The sequence below is a fragment of the Gracilinanus agilis genome, chromosome 2 (assembly GCF_016433145.1).
Source record: "Gracilinanus agilis isolate LMUSP501 chromosome 2, AgileGrace, whole genome shotgun sequence".
NCBI lineage: Eukaryota > Metazoa > Chordata > Mammalia > Didelphimorphia > Didelphidae > Gracilinanus > Gracilinanus agilis.
Window position 1 is genome coordinate 616,350,501 of NC_058131.1, and position 21,134 is coordinate 616,371,634.

At 36.3% G+C, this 21,134-nt stretch overlaps 1 protein-coding gene and 1 pseudogene across 1 annotated transcript in view; both read left to right on the top strand.

The window, feature by feature from the left end:
* The window catches only part of SORCS3 (sortilin related VPS10 domain containing receptor 3), a 690,838-nt gene that overhangs the window by 493,765 nt on the left and 175,939 nt on the right, over positions 1-21,134 (top strand). The window lies entirely within an intron of this gene.
* Positions 6,977-20,368, top strand: LOC123236622 (annotated as a pseudogene).

Genomic DNA, 21,134 nt, shown 5'->3' on the forward strand with positions numbered 1-21,134 from the left:
TTCTTTTGTTAAATATTTCTCAATTACATGTAAATTTTTATCAGCCATTTGAAAAAATTTTGAATTCCAAATTCCTTTTTAATGATCTCTGTGCAAAAACTTGTCAAACAACACTATTCACATTTCTGTACTTTGCTTGGCCTGGTAATTCTCAATATTCAAATAAGATCTCCAGAAAAATTAGAAATAATATCAAGGAACTCTGGGGTTCCAATAAATTTCCATGTTAGCCATGGTGAAAAAGAAAACACATAAATAAAACAAAAATTTAAAAAAAGTATCTTAGGAAATATGCTTGTCTTCATGAAGAGTTCAACTGTTCTGTCTCTGGACATAGAGATCATTTTTCTTTTTTCCCCCCACATTTTTAAAAAGACTTAATTTATTTAATTAAATAATTTAGAATATTTTTCCATAGTTACATGATTCATATTCTTCCCCTCCCCTCCTCTTTCCCCTCTCCCATAACCTACAAGTAATTCCACTGGGTTTTACATGTATCATTGATCAAGACCTATTTCCATATTATTAATGTTTGCAATAGAGTGATCGTTTAGAGTCTACAAACCTAATCATATCCCCAATGAACCATGTCATCAAGTAGTTGTTTTTCTTCTGTGTTTTTACTCCCACAGTTCTTTCTCTGGATATGGATAGCATTCTTTCTCATAAGTCCCTCAGAAATGTCCTGGGTCATTGCATTGCTGCTAGTAGAGAAGACCATTACATTCGATTGTACCACAGTGTATCTGTCTCTGTGTGTAATGTTCTCCTGGCTCTGCTCCTTTCACTCTGCATTAATTCCTGGAGGTCATTCCAGTTCACATGGAATTCCTCCACTTCATTATTACTTTCAGCACAATAGTGAATACTGCCTCCAACAGATATCGCAATTTATTCAGCCATTCCCCAACTGAAGGGCATCCCCTTATTTTCCAGCTTTTTTTGCTACCACAAATAGTGTGGCTGTAAATATTTTTTACAAGTCTTTTTCCTTATTATCTCTTTGGTGTACAAACCCAGCAATGGTATGGCTAGATCAAAAGGCAGTCATTTTAAAGCCCTTTGGTCATAATTCCAAATTGCCTTCCAGAATGGTTGGATCAATTCACAACTCCACCAGCATTACATTAGTGTCCCAATTTTGCCACATCTCCACCAACATTTATTATTTTCCTTCTCTGTCATATTAGCCAACCTGCTAGCTATCAGATGGTACCTCAGAGTTGTTTTGATTTGCATTTTTCTAATTATGAAAGATTCAGAGCACTTTTTCATGTGCTTATTGATAGTTTTGATTTCTTTATCTTGTCCCATGCCCATTTATCAATGGAGGAATAGCTTGTTTTTCTTTTTTTTTTTTTGTACAATTGATTTAGTTCTTTATAAATTTGAGTAATTAGACATTTGTAAGAGGTTTTTGTCATAAAATTTTTTTCTCAATTTTTTGTTTCCCTTCTAATTTTGTTTGCTTTGGTTTCGTTTGTACAAAACCTTTTTTAATTTAATGTAATCAAAATTATTCATTTTACATTTTGTCATATTCTCTATATTTTGCCTGTTCTTAAATTCTTTCCTTTCCCATAGATCTGACAGATATAATATTCTATGTTCACTTAATTTACTTATCGTTCCCTTCTTTATATATGTCATTTACCCATTCTGAATTTGTGTTGGTGTAGGGTGTGAGATCTTGATCTAAACCTAATCTCTAATTTTCCCAACAGTTTTTGTCAAATAATGGATTTTTGTCCCAAAAGCTGGGCTATTTGGATTTATCACACACTATCTTGCTTTAGGCCATTTACCCCAAGTCCATTCCATTCATCTTCCCTTCTTTCTCTTAGCTAGTAACATACTGTTTTGATGATCACTGCTTTATAGTATGGTTTAAGTTCAGGTACTGCTAGGCCCCCATCCTTCAAATTTCTTTCATTAGTTCCCTTTATATTCTTGGTCTTTTGTTCTTCCAAATGAATTTCATTATAATTTTTTCTAATTCAGTAAAAAAAGTTTCTTGGTAGTTTGGTATGTATGGCATAAGTAAATTAATTTGAGTAGGATTTACATTTTTATTATATTAGTTCATCCTACCCATGAGTAATTAATAGTTTTTCCAGTTATTTAAATCTAGTTTTAATTGTGTGGAAAGTGTTTTGTAGTTGTGTTCATATAATTCTTGTGTTTGTCTTGGTAGATAGATTCCTAAATATTTTATATTGTCTAGGGCAGTGATGGGCAAACTAGGACCTGGATCTGGTCCATGGGGAATAGTTTGCCCATCACTGGTGAAGGGTGGTGTTAAGGGGAATTTTTCTTTCTAACTCTTGCTGTTGAGTTGTGTTGAAAATAAATAGAAATGCTTATGACTTGTGTACATTTATTTTGTATCCTGCAACTTTGCTAAACTTGTCGATTATTTCCACTAGCTATTTAGTTGATTCTCTAAGATTCTTTAAGTAGATCATCATATCATCTGCATAGAGTGATAGCTTGGTCACCTGATTGCCTATTTTAATAACTTAAATTTCTTTTTTTTTTCTAATTGCTACTGCTAGTGTTTCAAGTACAAAGTTAAATAGTAAAGGTGATAATGGACATCCTTGCTTCATTCCTGATCTTATTGGGAAGGCATGTAATTTATCTCCATTGCAGATGATGCTTTCTCTGATGGTTTTAAATATATACTGTTTATTATTTTTAGGAAAGGTCCTTCTATTCCTATACTTGCTAGTGTTTTCCATAGGAATGGGTGTTGTATTTTGTCAAAGGCTTTTTCTGCATCTTTTGAGATGATTATGAGATTTCTGTTGTTTTGATTGTTTATATGGTTAATTATGTGAATGGTTTTCCTAATATTAAACCATCCTGGCATTCCTGTTATAAATCACTCCTGATCATAGTGAATAATCCTCATGATCACTTGTTGGAGTCTTTTTCCTAGTATTCTATGTAAGATTTTTGCATCTGTGTTCATTAACGTGATTGGTTTGTAGTTTTCTTTCTCTGATTTTGGTTTGTCTAGCTTTGGAATCCATACCCATATTTGCATCATAGATGGAATTGTAAAACTCCTTTCTTTGCTTTTTTTTCAAGTAGTTTTTATAGTATTAGAATTAGTTTTTATTTTAAAGTTTGATAGAATTCACTTGTGAATCAATCTGACCCTGGGGATTTTTTTTTCAGAGAATTCTTTGATGGCTTGTTTGTTTTCTATTTCTGATATAGGATTATTTAGGTATTCTATTTCCTCTTCTGTTAGTCCAGGCAATTTATATTTTTGTAAATATTCATCCATATCCTCTAGATTGCTATATTTGTTGCCATATAATTGGCAAAATAGTTCTTAATAATTACCTTAATTTCCTCTTCATTAGAGGTGATGTCGCCCTTTTCATCTTTGATACTGTTATTTTGGTTTTCTTCTTTCCTTTTTTTTATTATATTAACCAGTAATTTATTTTATTTGTTTTTTCAAAGTACCACATCCTAGTATTATTTATTAATTTAATAGTTCTTTTTCTTTCAATTTTACTAATTTCTCCATTATTTTTTATGATTTCCAATTAGTGTTTTTTTGTTTTGTTTTGTTTTTAAACCCTTAACTTCTGTGTATTGGCTCCTTGATGGAAGAGTGGTAAGGGTGGGCAATGGGGGTCAAGTGACTTGCCCAAGGTCACACAGCTAGGAAGTGTCTGAGGCAGGATTTGAACCTAGGACTGCCTGTCTGTAGGCCTGACTCTCAATCCACGGAGCTACCCAGCTGCCCCCATCCAATTAAGTTTTTATTTAGGGATTTTTAATTTTATCTCTTTCTAATTTTTTAATTTGCAAGTCCAATTCATTGATCTCTTCCCTCTTTGATTTGTTGATATATGCACTCAAGGATATAAATTTTCCCCTGAATACTGCTTTGGCTGCATCCCATAGATTTTGATATGAGGTCTCCTCATTGTCATTCTCTTCAATGAAATTATTAATTGTTTCTATGATTTGTTATTTAACTAACCAATTTTGGAGATTCACATTATTTAATTTCCACTTATTTTTTTATTTGCTTTTCCATGTACATTTACTAATTATTTTCTTTATTTCATTATGATCTGAAAAGTTTGTATTTATTATTTCTGCTTTTTTGCATTTTTTTGTCATATTTTTATGCCCAATTGCATGGTCAATCTTCCTGAATGTGCTATGAGGTGCTGAAAAGAAGGTGTATTCCTTTTTGTCCCTATTTATTTTTCTTCTCATATCTATTAACTCTAATTTTTCTAAGATTTCATTCATGTCTCTTACTTCTTTCCTATTAATTTTTTTGATTGATTTATCTACATCTGATAGAGGAAGGTTAAGGTCTCCTATTAATATAGTTTGCTATCTTTTCCTCCCTAAACTCCATTGGTTTCTCCTTTAAAAATCTGGATGCTATGCCATTTGGTGCATACATTTTGAGTACTGCTATTTCCTCATTGTCTATTCTGCCTTTTATCAGTACTTACCTTCCCTATCTCTTTTAATCAGGTCTAGTTTTAATTTGGCTTTGTCAGATATCATGATTGCATCTCCTGCCTTCTTCTCAGTTGATATCCTATAGATTTTACTCCAGCCTTTTATCTTTACCCTGTGTGTGTCTATCTGCTTCATGAGTGTTTCTTTTAGACAACATATGGTAGAATTTTGGTTTCTAATCTACTCTACTCTTTGCTTCCTTTTTATGCATGTGTTCTTCCCATTGACATTCAGAATTATAATTACCACCTGTGTATTCCCCATAATTTTGGTTTCCTCTTTTAATACTCTCTTTTCTTCTTTCATTATTTTCTTCTACATCAGTCTTTTGCTTTTAATTGCTCCCCTTTTCCCCCAACCTTATTTTACTTCCCTTCCTACCTCCTCCCGTCTTATTCCCCTTTTATTTTTCTTTACAGTCTATTAAATTCCCTCCCCCATTTCCTTCCTTCCCTTTTGGTACACCCTGCCCCACTCTCCCCCTTGGTATTTCCCTCTCAACTTCCCTGTAGGATAAGAGAGAATTCTATTCCTCAATAGATCTACATGCTCTTCCCTCTCAGAAGTGATTCCACTGAGAGTAAAATTTACCACTCTCTTCCTCTCCTTCATATAATAGTGTTCTTCCCCTTTGCCTCCCATGCTACTCTTTATGTGGTGTAATTTATCCCATTTTTCTTCTTTCTTTTATGTTTCTTTTGGTGCCATCTTCTATTCCCCACCTTGTTTTACATATCTTAAATCATTTAGGACCCCTGCCTCTACCTATGAATAATTATTCTATCTGCTAAGATAATGAAAACAATTTTTGAGTTACCATATCATTTTCCCATATAGGAATATAAACAATTTGACCTTATTGAAGTCCTCAAATAATTTCCCCCCTAGTTTCTCGTTTACCTTTTCATGTTTCTCTTGAATCTTGTATTTGGACATTATATTTTATATTTAGCTCTGTTCTTTTCTTTAAGAATACTTGGAAATCTTCTATTTTGTTAAATGCCCTGGAAGTATATAGTTAGTTTTCATGAGTATGTGATCCTTGGTTTTAAATCCAATTTTCTTGACTTTCTGAATATCATATTCCATGCCTTGTGCTTTATTGTGGAGGCTCCTATGTAATCCTGACTTGGGCTACTTGATATCTGAATTGTCTCTTTCTGGCTTCTTTCAATATGTTCTCCTTATCTTGGAAACTCTTACATTTAGCAATTATATTCCTGGGCGTTGCCTTTTGAGGATTTAATGTAGAAGGTAATGTATAGACTCTTTCAATATCTATTTTGCCCCCTTGTTCAAGAATATCAGAGTAGTTTTCTTGGATAATTTCTTGTAATATGATGTTAAGGCTTCTGTTTTTTTTCTAGATTTTTAGGTAGACCAATGATTCTCAAATTGCCTTTCCATGACCTCTTTTTCAGGTCAGTCATCTTCTCAATGAGATATTTCATGTTTCCTTCTATTTTTCCTTCTTTTGATTTTGCTTTATTAATTCTTGCTCTCATGTGAGCCCAATTCTTGTCTTTAAACACTGTTTTCTAGCTATGATCTTTTGATTTTCCTTTTTGGTTTAGTCTATCCTTCTTTTCATGGCTTCTAGCAGGTCAATTCTCAACTCCAATTACTTCATGTGATTTCTGGGTTTGTTTTTCCAAATGTGAGATTCTATTTTTTAAAATGTTACTTTCTTTTTTAATTACTTGCATTTGTATTTCCAACTTTTCTGCCTATTTTTCTTCCTATCTTTCTTACTTGGTTCTCACACTCCATTTTGAGTTCCTCATGAGCTTGTGACCAATTTCCATTTTGTTTTGGAAAGTTTGGATGTGCTTTCTTGTTTTTCTCTCTCTGATATTGCCTCTAAACTCTGTTCTTTTTCTCTATAGAAGTTATCCAGGGTCAGAGGCCTTCTCTATTTCTTTTGGTATTTGTGGATTGTGGTTCCTTCTCATTGGTAACCATTGCTGTACTCATTTTTTCCTTTGTATTATCTTGGGTTCTCCACCAGAAGTCTGAATGAGATGGGCAGGCAGTTCTTGGTGTAGTGGGTTTTAAAGTGTCTTGCCCTGAAGTTATTTTTTTAGTCTCAGTTTTGTCTGGGGTGGCCAGTTCAGATCTGCCTTGTCTCCACTCCCTCACTCTCCACTCTGTGCTCCCCAGCCACAGGTCTCAAGTCTCACAGTCAAGGCTCTGTGATGCCCTCTGTGGTAAGACTGTGGTGCCCTCAGCAAGAATTTAGAGATTGTCCTGGCCCTCACTTTGACTCTGGCATGGTAGTTGGTGTGGGTGAGGGGTGATCAGTTTGCACTTTGGTAGGACTAGCTTTACCCCCTTATAGTGTGGTCTCATGGGGAAAAACGGGGTTAAATTAAATATTTATCTGGGTTCAGAAGGGTGAGTAGGAGACAGGAATGGACAATTGGTGGGGACTTAAAAAGCTGGAAAATTGGGTTTGGCAGTGTCGGAAATGGCAGTTGATAGGAGTGACTATTGGGCCTTAACTGCCACAGAGGCCCACCTAGCCAGGGAGTCAGAGAAACTGGAAGTAAATGATATTGACAAGAGGGCTTATAAACACAGGTTTAATTAAATAAAACTATAGTCTAAAGAAAGGAAAAGGGGGTTATATTCTACCAGTCTATGGGCAAGCCTCAGGGTCAGGAAATGGATTTATCTACACTAAGCTAAAACTACAGCAGGGCAGGGCACAATGGATATCAGGAAGGAAAGTGGGACATCCTCACTGCAGAGTCCTGTCACACTCCAGCGATGTTGCAGCTCTTCAAGGACCATGGTCTGTACTCCTTCAGGTGGGTAGATCTGGGTGCTAACCCAGCCCAAGTTAACCAGCAACTCAGGTTGGGTTTAATAGTCTCTACCAAAAAATCTCCCACAAGCAGATGACAGTCTTCCTTCTGGATCCTAGGAAATCAGGGTACAAACTCCACTTCCTCTGAGGTCTCCCAATGGTCAGTTACATCTTGTCCCCAACCACCATGGAGTCTATCTCAGAGAGAGAAGCAACACTTCCTGCTTTCCTATTCCATTTAGAATACTTCAGCCCTGCCTGCTAAGTTTCTTAAATAATAAACTTCCTCACAACAGTGGAAATGCCCCCAAACTGCCTACCTTCAAGGCTGTGCCCCTTGGCAGAGCCCCTTCACTAATCTGAATTTGATTGTTGTCCTTTTGTAAGGCTTTGTATCAGTAAGTTGTAAGGAACGTCTGGCCCTTCCTTCTACTCTGCCGCCATCTTATACCAGAAGTCGAGAGCATTCTTCATCAGGGGTTCTTTGGGATCATTGTCTTGATTAGGGAAGCTAAGCCATTCACAGTTTTTTGACAACACAAGAAGGCTTTCTTCTTTGCTGGGCCTAGTCTACTGTCAACTTCCTACATTTTTTACATGTTAAATAAGAGAGATGGAACAATTTTGTTAGTATGCTGTGGTTCCCTTATAGCTGCCCAACAGCTCATTAACTTTTTTGTGAAGCATATTCTGAATTCCTCGGATATCAGCTTTGCAGATTTTTGTTCTTGTTTCTGGATAACTATGACAGGAATGACACATGGCATTGAACTAAGAAATGAAGATATGATAATGTCTGTGATAAGAGGGTGTGTCTTCAATATTTGCAAATCTGACAAAATAATTAGTTCCTCAAACTTGAAATTTTGGTTCTCCTGATTCCAGCAGCTTTGCTACCATATGCAGAAAGCTTTCTACAGCTTGGCCTGATGTTATGAGGATGGCAAGCCATTAGCAATCAGTCCAAAGCCTCCATAGCAATTAAAACATACCCAGACTGATGTCTGACAACATCCCTACTCAGTCTGTCATAGAAGGAAGAAATAATTTGATCTAACTTCTCTGGGTCAGATACAACATAAAAAGTCAGTTTCTCCATAGCAGCATTAAACAAGGCTATCTTTGGATGTTCATGGAATATGTTATACATTAGATCTTTGTAATGAGGATGGAAAGCAACACAACAGTAGCATACTCAGGCAGGTGTGTGAGCCCCAGGATATGCTGGCCTCCTGAGGGCTCAACAGGGATGGGTGGCCTGAGGCTGGAGGACACCATGATGACAGAAGGGCCATGGAGACAGCTATGAGGAGAGCTCAGGGAAACTGAGGCCTTGATCCAGGGGTGGGGCCAGTCTCTGCTCTGCATCATCCTATAGTTGTGTCATTTATTCTTTGAACCTGGATTCGGACTTTTGCTTTCTGTCCTTTTTAAATCTTATTTAAATAAAATAAACTAAAAATATGTTCCACCAGCCCAGAGTATCAGACATACAGATAATACATACATTAACAAGATCTTGGAGGAATAGAATGGGCTTCATAACCATAGAGGCATCATAACCCTTTCATATATCAAAACCTTATTAACTAGAGATTGGTTTATTCAGAATTCCCTGCTATGTAACTCAATGATGGTACTGTGTTTTCCCCAGCTGATACCTATTGTGGTTTAATAATGGTAGCAGACAATGTGAACCTATTTGTTTGGGGGTTTTATTGTTAAAAAACATAAGATTTACTTTATTAAAACAGACTTCCATTATATTGCACTAAGTTCTGAGCTCTCAACCCACAGTGCTCTGGTGACTAGCTCAACCTCCGTCCCTTTGAGTAAGAGAAGCCTTTGCTTCATTTATTTTTAATATCCAATACTGAACAAATTGGTTCATTGCTAAAGAATGAGCCTGAATGGTGGAAAAATTTACCTTCCTCCTATTGTCTCCTATGAGTTACACTTATGATATCAGGCCAAAAAGGGTAGGGAGGAGAAAGGAAGCGATATAAAGATATCCCCTTTCATTAATAATGATCATAATAATAATAAAAATGATGACAAGAATAATAGTTCTTGTAGAGTATCTATTATGTGTCAGGTACTGTGCTAGACAATTTACAAATAATAGCTCATCTCTCTGTTCAGTGGCTTCTCTTTCTGGTCCAGAACATCATGCTCTTATTTTATATCTGGCCTCTCTATACTTGTAATATGGGATATAGCTATCCTGGCAGCCAAGTGGGCTGGAAAGGCTGAGTTAGGGAGATATAAAGGAAGAAAGGGGAGGTTGTCTCCCACTATGCCTGCAGGTGGTCCTTAGAGACAAGGGACTACCAGTTCATAGAGGATGAGAACTGAGGTGAGAATCAAAGTGGAAGCATTACCATTTCAGTTACAGGGGTGACACTTTAACTGTTCTTGATCACAGAGTTGAATTGGTACAGCCATATACCTATCAAGTGACTTTCAAAGCTATTATTAATTTTTTGGATGGGTAGGGGTTTGAGTTTGGGGAGCTTCTGTGTAAGCAAATGGCTCTCAGCTAATAATCACAAAATCTGCATTCTAGTTCTTACTCTGCTATGTGGCCTTGGCTAAGTCACTAGCCCTGTCTAGGCCTATTTCCCAATCTGTAAAAAGAAAGGTTGAACTTAATTTTTGACTTTTCACTGAAAAGGCTTTATGTTCCTTTATGCTACTTACTTTGCTTTCATAGCTGCCTGTTATTACTTCAAAGATAGTTACTGATCTCTCTCCTTCCTTCCCCAGTCGAAATGTTTTTTGTCTTCTGTTCTTTTCTGAACATCAGAGTATATCCTGTTTCCAGGACCTCTGGTCAGAAAATTTATATTCATACATAAGGGAACTACCTGAGTCTAGATTTCACTCTTGGCATAATTTCCATGCGATGAATGCAGGGAAGAGATGTATATATTGGGGAGGAATGGGTAGTGGGTACAATGTGAATTTCCTCCTATTTGTTCATACACTGAGAAAAGCATATAAACTAGGTAAAGGAGCTGCTCTAGCCCTCTTTTTTTTAAAACAATAAATGACTCGAAAATTCATGCAAGCATTAATTTATTCCCAAAGCATTTATTTAATACTTTAGTATATAGAAAGTATTAGAGTAGTTTGGAAGGTACTAGTTTGTTTTTTACCAAGTACCTTCCCTCAAAGAGTTTGTAATCTAATAGAGACAATAAAACATGCATGTACAAATATGTTGCATAGTAAGTATATAAGTAGAGTACAGACTGCTATATGGTAATTCAGGAAGATAGTGCTTTGAACTGGTGTAATCCTAGAGGAAGAATCACAGCTAGCATTGGAGCTTTGGACTTGGCCCCATAGCACTGATATTCTAGCAGGACAGACTTCTTTCCCATGGCAATTGATACCCTTCTGCATTGTCTTTTTATCCTCTACAGACCTTGGTCACCAGACCCAGGATTTAATCACTACTCTCTTAGAGCCACTTCTCTGCTCCCACCCAGCATAATCTCTGTAGGTATGGGGCTTCAATTCTTTAGTAAATGGGATGTCTTCTCTCCAAATATGACTGATTTCATGGTTATATATAATGTCTTCTGCACTTCTGCTATCATTCCCTATCCTCCACTCAATTGAACTTTACTCTGGTGCACAAATTCCTAATTATGTTTCTGCATATGGAAATCAAACAGTGGTCTTACCCTCAAGGAGTTTACCATTTAGTTGGGGAGGCAGGACTTACAGCAAGGAAATTGAAAAGAAATAATTGATAACTTATAGCTAGAATAAAGTAGGACTTTTGAAATTGAATTTTAAGAAATGTCTTGGTTTCTGTTCATTTCTACTTATTTCTAATTTTAGTCTCCACATATGGAGAGGCGTCCCTTGAAAACTGATTTCTTTTATTCTTGTATTCCTGATGAAATCAGGTGTTTGTTCCACCCCTATTTTAATCTATCTCTTCAATAGTCATATCATCTAATTAAACTAAATATTTGATTGGCCTGCCCTTTTGCAGGGCTCATGAGGTAGAACATAAAATATATAAAAAGGGAATAATATGAAATCAGACAATTAGTGGTGCTGTGGATAGAATGCTAGGACAGACCTGAATTTAAAAATATCCTCAGACCCATACTAACTATGTGATCTTAAGTAAATCATTTAACTATTGTCTCCCTAAGCTCCCTCAACTATAAAATGGGGATAGTAATAGCAACTGAACCTCAGGGTGTTTTGAGGATCAAATTAGATTTTTAAATCATTTAGGACAGTATCCTGATACATAGTAGGTTCTATATAAAAGACATTATTACAATGTTGCTATTATAGGTGCATATACACACAATAGTGCATCCAGAAAAGTGTGAGGAAGGAATGGCCAAGTAATTTCCTATAGAATGTAGCACTCAAGCTGAGTCTTGAAGGAAAATAGGACTTCTAGGAAGCAGATGTATGAAGAGAGGGAATCCTTTCCAGGAATGAAGATGGGTGATGAAGAACAAGTAGGCCAGTATGGATAGACCATAAAATATGGAGACGAGAGTAATGTGTAAGAAGACTGAAAATGAAGGAGGCGGACAGATCATGAAGATCTTTAAACACCAAAAAGAAGTTTATAGTTAATCTTATAGCGAACAATGATTTAATTTAATAGGAGATAGCACTTTAAGACCTGAGCTTTGGGAAGTCTTGTAGCTTATATGCAAAATTGTTTGAAGTGGCAAGAGACTTAAGATAGAGGCTTCAAATAGATGGCAATTGCAATACTCCAGACAAGAGGTGAGGGACAGAAGAAAATCTATTAGGCATATGATATGGGACCAGAAACAACAAGGAGAATAAGGATGATATCAAGGCTAAAAATCTAGATGACTGATAGGATGATGGTGCCTTCAACAATAATAGAGAAGACTGGAAGATAGTATTTTAAGAATAAATATGTCTTCAGTTTAAATATGTCTATGAGTCCAGTAGTCCTAAAGGTAATTTGAGATGTTCAAATGAAACCCAGGAAAGACATCATTGGTAATTTTAGAAAAAGGGTTGTCAATTGAGTGATGAAAATTGAAAATCATATTTCAGAGAGTTTGGAAGAAGAAAGAGGTGGTATCAGCACCTAGAGTAGATGGTTTTCTCAAGGAATTTGACCTAGAAGAGTAGAAAGCTCTAAGATGATAGCAGGTACTGTGGGATCTAGTTTAAATTTTTTTTCAAAATAAAAGAGATTTAGGCATATTTGTAGGAAGGACAGAAAGAACAAGGAGAGTTGAGGATTAGTGAAGGGTAAGGTAGACAATAATAATAATAAGGCAATTTGGACATGACAGGATAGCATAGGATTATTGGTACATTTGGTACATTTAAGAAGGGATAACCTTTTCATAGAGAAGGATCTCTTCATCTGAGACTGAAGCCAAAAACAGAAATCCTAGGGGATGATGATGTCATGGAGTTATAACATGAGAAGAGGAGAATAGGGGAAATTCATGGGAAATAGCCTTGATTTTCTCAGTAAAGTTTGAAAAGAGGATCTCAGCTGAGATTGTAGAGTGTGGGATGCTGTGAGGGGCATGGTGAGAAATGAGATGGGTAGTGAAATGAGAATCCAATGAAAGACTTTCAGTGTAATTGGAACACTTGAGGGTGATGACAAAAGTATTACCATCCTTGTGCTATCTGTGGTAGACTGGAAGAGCAGGTCAGAAGAGTTAAGTGAATTAGATTATCCATATACTATTGGAGAGAAGGGAAAATTAAAGAATTAAGAAGTTTTTCTGGAAATAATCTGAAGTATAAAAATAAAGATATTGGAGTGTGGGTTTTCTATTCTCAAAAAAAACCCAAACAAACTTCAATTCCATAGCATTTATTTATAACTGCTGTGTGGTTCACAAGACCAAATGGCATTTAATACTTGAAACTGAAGAACAAATCAAGATGAACTTTAATTTTTTTCCTACAAAGATATTTTACTTTCCCAATTACATATAAAACAATTTTCAATGAATATTTTCCAAAATGATAAGATCCAAATTGTCTTCTATCCTCCATCTCTCAGAGATGGTAAGCAATTTGATCTGGGTTATACGTGTATTATTATGCACAACATACTTCCATATTGGTCATTGTTGTAAGAGAATACCGATTTAAAACTAAAACCCAAAATAAAATCATAAATAAACTACTATGGAAATAGTATGCTTTTTTCTGTATCTGACTCCAATAGTTCTTTTTCTGGAGATGGATTGCATTTGTTGTCAGAAGTCCTTCACAATTTTCCCAGATTCTTGTATTGCGGAGAGTAGCTAATTCTTTCACAATCATCATATAGTATTGCTGTTACCATGTATTACTGTTCTCTCAGTTCTGCTTATTTCACTCTGTATCAGTTCATGAAGAACTTTCCAGCTTTTTCTAAAATCATTCTGTTCATCATTTCTTGTGGCACAGTAGTATTTTATCACTAAGATATGACACAATTTGTTTAGCTCCCCAATTGAGAGACATCTATTTTTGTTCAAGTAGGCCCTCTCACCCCTTTAAAAATCTTCTTTTGGATTCTGACCTAGTAGTATTACTGGATCAAAAGGGTATGCACAGTTTTATAGCCCTTTGGGCAAAGTTTCAAATTACCCCCCAAAATGGTTGGATCAATTCACAACTCCACCAACAATGCATTAGTGTCCCAATTTTGCCACATCCTCTCTAACATTTCCTTTACTGTCATATCAGCCAATCTGATAAATATGAGGCAGTACAACAGATTTTTTTTATTTGCATTTCTTTTTATGGGCATTAAATTTAAGAAAAATTTGGTAGATGAAGTGGATTTGAGGAAATCTGGAACTCAGTTTATACATAGAAATGGGAAACACCCTACTAAACTTAAAGGGCATAGTCTGTTTTGTTTAAGTGAAAATTTTAGTATCTCTTGACCAAAATTAAAGGCTTTATCTAAGGTTGATCTATGCTGTCTATATAGGGTTGTAGTTCCAAAATCTCAAGGCCCAAGTAATCAAAGTATAACAGTAAGGGCAAAGACAATGCAACAACTAAAGAGATAGTAGAATTCGTAGCAGGGCAGTTATGTTGCTTGATTGATAGATCACTGTGCCTGGAGTCAGGAAGACTTGGTTCAAATCTAGCCTCAGATACTTACTCGCTGTGTCACTCTGGGTAAATCACTTAATCTCTGTTTGCCTTAATCCACTGGAGTAGGAAATGGCCAACTACTCCAGTACCTTTACCAAGAAAAACCCATGGACAAAGTTGGTGTGCCATACACGGTCCATCAGATCACAAAGTGCTGGACACACTGAACAATAAAAGGAGGAAGAGGAGTAATAGTAGTTAGCATTTATTTAATCCATATCATATGCTAGACATTCTGCTAAGTTCTTTACAAATATTTTCTCATTTGATCTTAACAACATCTCTTTGAGTAGATGTTACTATTATCCCATTTTATAGATGGGGAAATGGAAGAAACAGAAGGTTAAATGATTTGTCTATAGTTTCACAGCTAGAAAATATCTAAAGCTGGATTTAAACTTGGGTCTTCTTGACTCCAAGTCCAGAGGTCTGTCTGATGTACCACTTACTATTTCTAGATGACTGATAGAACAGAATCTCACCTCAGAGACCATGTCATCTGACCTCTACCAGAATAAGAACTCTTCTTATAATATATCCAACATATGATCCTTCAGAGGTCTTTGCTTGAAAACTCCCAATGAAGCACAACCCACTGAAATTCCAGAATCATCCCCTTTCATTTTTGGACAGCTCTAATGTTTGTTAAGAAAAGGCAGCTAATTAGGACAGTGGTTAAAGTGCTGGGCCCAGGATCAGGAAGACCCAAGTTCAAATATGCCCTCAGACACTTACTAGTTGTGTGACTCTGGGCAAAGTTACTTAATACTATTTGCCTTCTTTTCCTCTTTTGTAAAATGAACTAGAGAAGGAAATGGCAAATTACTTCAATATCTTTGCCAAGAAAACCCCAAATGGGGTCATGAAGAGTTGAACATGACTAAAATGACTGAATAGCAACAAAAATATTAGTAAGTTTTTCCTCTCATCAAGCCCCAGTTTTATTTTTGGTAACTTCCATACTCTGCTCTGATGGAGTTCTTTCTAGCCATCCAATTAAATCATTACATTGCTCAAAGGATCTAAATCAGAGGTTTAGACATAAGGATTAATGTAAATCAACCAACAGATCATGATTCAGTGCCTATTTATAGGGTATAAAAGTTGTGTCTAAAGGCATCTTTGTGCCACTTGGAATGCATTTACAATCCTGCTTCCTAACTGAAAGGGATCTGCCCATTCAAGGTCTTCCTTTTCCATTAAGCCTCCTCTAGCCAACCCAGCCCCAAATGAATTCGGAATTCTTCTTGCACTCAATCCACTTCAATCCAAAACACATTTGATAAGTAATTCTCTAAGTTTTTTTAAAAGCACAGTTCTCAGTTTTAGGAGACATGCACATTTTAGATATGGATCTCACAATATCAGGGGCATAGAAAATTGTGCAAATAACAGTAATATAAGATAATGCACAAGGTGCGAGAGGCAGTTTTTCACAGTAGAGAGAAAATTTGTCTCATAGTGAGATAACCTGGATTCAAGTCCTGCCTTTGACAGATACTGGCCTTGAGATCCAGGTCTGTACCTCTCACTCCTCTTGGCAGCTCATGTTATAATTATGGGATGTCTCTTGATCTATTTGAAATGGTAAATTGATGTACAGAGAGAAATAAGATGACCCTTCTCCCTTATAACAGTTGCCCAGGCAGGATCCTTCAGGTCTAAGAGGTATATCTCTTCAGGACCCACCTGGGGTTAATTGATATGTTGATTTGGGCTCTTTAGCTAGGATAAGGCCTTGTATTCTGACTGTGATTTCTCCCTTCCCAAAACAAGCTTGGAAACTGCTTTAGGAAGGTACTTTAAACTTTATATTAAACAAGAAGGATATGGGTAAAGGACTGTGGTATAGGAAACTCTATTCTAATGATTACTAATGAAATCTCAACTGCTAGCAGATGAAGAATCAATGTAGCTTCCCTCTGGTTCAGCCTGGCCAGGACTAAACCAGAGAAGGTAAACTGCTGGGATATTTTTTACTTCTTCTTCAATAGATCTTCAGCCTTACAGTTGAGTTATTTCCACCCTTTCCACCCTCTTCTTCGTCTCCTGCCCACTTCCCGGATCCCTCCCGGGCCCTGGGAAACCTAGATGTCTAGATGATGAAACTCCTAATATCTAGGGGCAGTAGACACCACGGTGGTGGTCAGGTACAGGTTGGAACGGTATCTCAAGTACAGGAAGAGTTTGTAGAGAGATGTTTGCACCCTCTCACTCCCAGACCAGGATCCCCGATCTCCAGCCTCAGCACAGGTCAAAGATCCAGAACTTCTTCAGGATTCTCAACTGCCCTCCTCCTGCCTCTTGCATGACCTCCCTGGGAACATTCCATCCAACTGACTTATTTGTCAGTCAAAGGTGATCTTCAAGCTCCCAGAGATTCAATATAACACTCATTAAGACTATAATAACAGAGAAAGGACAGTCTCTATCTTTAATAAGTTTTTAAGGAAAGATCAAATAGGATATGATGGGGTATGGAGACCCTCTGTTCCTTTGTATTCTTTAAGGGTTTCATATTTATGATTTGACCTAGACTATAAACTTCTGGAAGGCAAGGAGTATGCATGCATCTTTTGATCCCATACTACTTCTTGTACAGTAGTTATGATATCTGGGGAAAAACCTTTTTGAATAAATGAACAAATAGATTGACTGAATTATGGAAAAAGTGAATTTTTTTACAATCCTTTTAATTTAGTAAATACCTACAATGTGCAAACCATCTATCTTGGTTCTAGGCCTTGCCGGTGATTTTCCCATAGTCCGACTGATCTAGAGTCTAGTATTTTCAGTAGATGCCAAAGAGTTCATTATCTCTTCTGTGTGTGTGTGTTTTTTAAATACAAGGTTTGAGACTTCCAAAATGTTAGCCCAAAGAAAAGCAGCAATTCTCTTCATTTGTAAGTGGTATTTCCACTAGTCATTTTAATTCTGTGCTTCTTTTAAATTAGGACTTTCATTTCATACTGGGCAGTGGGGAGTATCTCAGGAGCCAAGAAGTGGGGTTGGAGTGAAACAATCTTCTATCTCAACTGGCCAGGGGTTAGGTAAATTTTGGCTTCGTTTGGGAGCTCCAAGTGTATTTAATTGTGTTACTTAAATGCTCAAATAATAGACCAAATAGTAAATAGGCAGGGAAAACAATATACTATTCTTCCAGCGATAAGCAGGTGTCCTTCGATGCAAAGGTTTGATTACTAGTGTAAAGCCTTGTGGTGACATACTTCCCAGTAGGGAAAAAGCCAGTTGTCATGTCAACATGAAGTTTATTTGTATGCATTCACTATAGCTTTTTTCTTTTTTCCCTTTCTTTCCAAAAGAGCAAATTATTTAGGCTATGTGAGTCTGAGAATATTCCCAGGGGATAGACAGCACTTATCCCAGGTGTAACTAAGCATCTGAGACCCTTCCATTTCTCTGCCCTGAGAGCATGAGGTCATGATGCACACTCAGTCAAACCTGTGATTTTCTGCCTAAATCTTTTTCAGGTCTAGGCAAAAAAAGTGTTTATTGAGATCTGTTATCCCAGGAGTCATGGCTCCTGGCTTAGTCTTTTGGAAATCAGATTTGATTTTTTTTGTCCTCTTGTGTTATTCATTCTAAGCACCTGTGATTTGCAGCCGTCTAAATTCATGTCTATGTATAATTCCTTACCATATTCTAATTTGTGTTATTTTCATCTGTGTAAATATGTTGTCCTCTCTACTAGACTATAAACTCACTGAAGGGAAGGGGTAGTATATATTTAATATTTTAAACCTTCCCTCTACCATTTTTCTAATCCCAACCTCTAGCATAATCCTTTCACATGACTGATACTTCACAAATTTTATATAATTGATATTATGTTATTATTTGGAATATAGCTTTGGGCTAAACTGAGTAGCCATATCTATTCTATGGCTACAGATTGTGACTGATGGATCAATCTGAAAACTTTGCATTTGTTTTTCTTTGACTCTGTGGATCTGAGGATATTTTCTGGATCTGATTTGTTTAATTTCAAAAGATATTTATCAAGGACCTACCACATTCTAAGCAACAGCAGAGCTCTTTAAACATACAAAGTGTAGGAAAAATACATCCTTGCTCTTATGGGACTTATAGTCCAATAATTGAATACAAAAGCCACATAGTTAGCAACATGTCACAAGATATATTCAGAATAAAGTGCTTTGTTAAGTCCAGGTGTAAAGGTCATTATTTTCAGTTTAGGTCAGATATGACTTCATGGAAGAGACAATATTTGAATTAGACTTTAAGTGGTTGGTATGATACAGATAAAAAAGTAGGATAGTCTACATAACAGAGGCAGGTATGTGAGAGAGCAGGGTTTGGAAAAATGAGGATAGTTTGGTTTGACTGGACTACATAGTGCAGGGAGGAGTACTTAATGCAAATTAAAGCAGGAAAGGCTTTAAAAAGATAGAGTAGGGAAGATCATGAGTGCTAGCCAAATGAAATTGAACATTATTCAGGAGGCAATAGTCTAAGTGGGTATTATTCAGGGTTGATATTACAGTGGGAACAGTGAGAACAGAGAGCACAGTGTGTATTGGAAAGATTTGGAGATTTAGTAAATTATCGCATGCAAGAGATGAGAAAGCTTCATAGGTCAAAAAACATACTGAAATTTAAGGAACTGAAACTGAATAAATGGTACCAATGATATGATAGGTGAAAGAAGATACAGTTAAAAAAAGACCTGGGACAAGGAAACCAAACCCAGATGAGTGATATTGAGATACCAGGCAGACATTTGGCTAGAGATGTCCAATAGACAGCTAGAAATACAAACCTAATAACACCAAAAAGAAGAATCAGACTGAAGACAGAAATTTGTGAGTCATCTCCATAGAGGAGATGGTTGAAAATGATTAAGAATGAGACAGAAAAGTTGACATGACAACTGGCTAAGTACTAAAGCTTGGAGAAAGAAGAATTTAAGAGGTCAGGAAGATGATGAGGAATCACTGAAGGAGATAGATGAATGTTTGAGAGGTCAGACAACCACAAGGGGATGATATCTCCCAAGCCAAGCGAGTAGACAGTATCCAGTAAGAGGAAGTAGTCAGCAATAAGATGCAGAGAGTTCAAGTAAAATGTTCATTAGAAAAAACCAAAACATTGAATTTGGTCATTAAGAGACCCTGATGAAGATATTTTGAGATGATACTTTAAGAAAGCATTATCAGTAGTTTGAGTGGTAACTAAAAGGTTGGAGATATCTTTTTTCAAGATCCTAATTGGTGCTATCACTGCTGCCACTATGGATTATTATTCCTAAAATGGTGCTCTTAGACTTGGACAAGTATGTGGATATTGTGTAGCGTGGCAAATATCTAAGAGGATATCCTGAAGATGAGAGCCAAGCCAAATATAGGAATGCTATTGCTTAGAGATACTATACCAATGTCATCAATATGATCACAGTAGCAGCTTTAATTGGTGAGCAGATTTTATACATACATGGTAGTCTCTAACTCTAGACATCAAAACAATGGATCAAATCCAAACCACTGAACAGAATTAGAAAATCCCTCACAAAGGAACATTTTGCGACTTAACATGGTCGTATCCTGAAGGTGGAAATGCTTTGGCAATCATTCCATGGGGAGCAAGTTGACTTTTTGGGATGAAGGTCACAAAGGAATTTGTTCATAATGATGACTTAAAACTTCTCTTTGGAGTATATCAACTGGTGCATGAAGGTTATAATTTTATACACGATGAAAAATGGTAACAGTAAGGTTGGCTCCAAGTTATTGCTATCATTGTGGAAATATCACTTCAGTTGTGGTATCCAAAGATGTAAATATAGGAGAACCAAAGTTGTTTTGGATGGTTTCAGATTTGGAATGTGTAATTCCCCCCAGAACAACTATGTCAGATTTTCTTTGAGGCCCTCACCCATGCTACTGATTCCCTTTCTTTATTCTTCCCCCAAATTGCTTATATTTACTCCTCTACAAATATACTTTTTATTGAGCACTTTGCTGCTGAAATGCTGCTTCTTGCTTCCCTTTCCTCCCTTTCATTTTAAATTATCTAAATTTATTGTATATTATGGTGTCTGTAGCAATGTTTCTCTATTGATTTCCTCACTCTCCCATTCCCATCTTATACTCATTTGCAAAGACTTTGAGAAATGTCTTAACATCCACACTACTGTGTATAGTTCTTGCTTATTACTATTTTGGGAGGAAACAAATCATTTTTCCTTTTTTTTTTAAAAAAAAGCAAATTGAAAAGAACAGACCAAAGCAAAATAGTCCTCTCCTCCTGTTTGGCTTTTAAAAAAAAGTTTGGTAAGTTTAAGAATTTTTAGCAGCAAAATTATTATTCAGTGAGTATGATATATTGTAGATGTCTTTGTGTTGTGTACAACTGTCCCAGCTATAAATATTACCCTTTGTTGGATTATATTTTAAGTGGCTGTAAAATGAATTGGTCAAAAGAGGGGAAAAAGAATCTAATTGGCCTAAGAAATATGAGTACTATCTTCATAGGGAAGCACCAATCCATCAATTGGTATGTTTTTATTGAGTGCCTTCTGAATGCCCAGCCTTGTGTTATGTCTTATGGAGGAGACAAAAGGAAGGATCTTTACCCTTTATAAGCTGATTATTTAAGTAGGAATATAGGATGCACACACAGAACAAAGAAT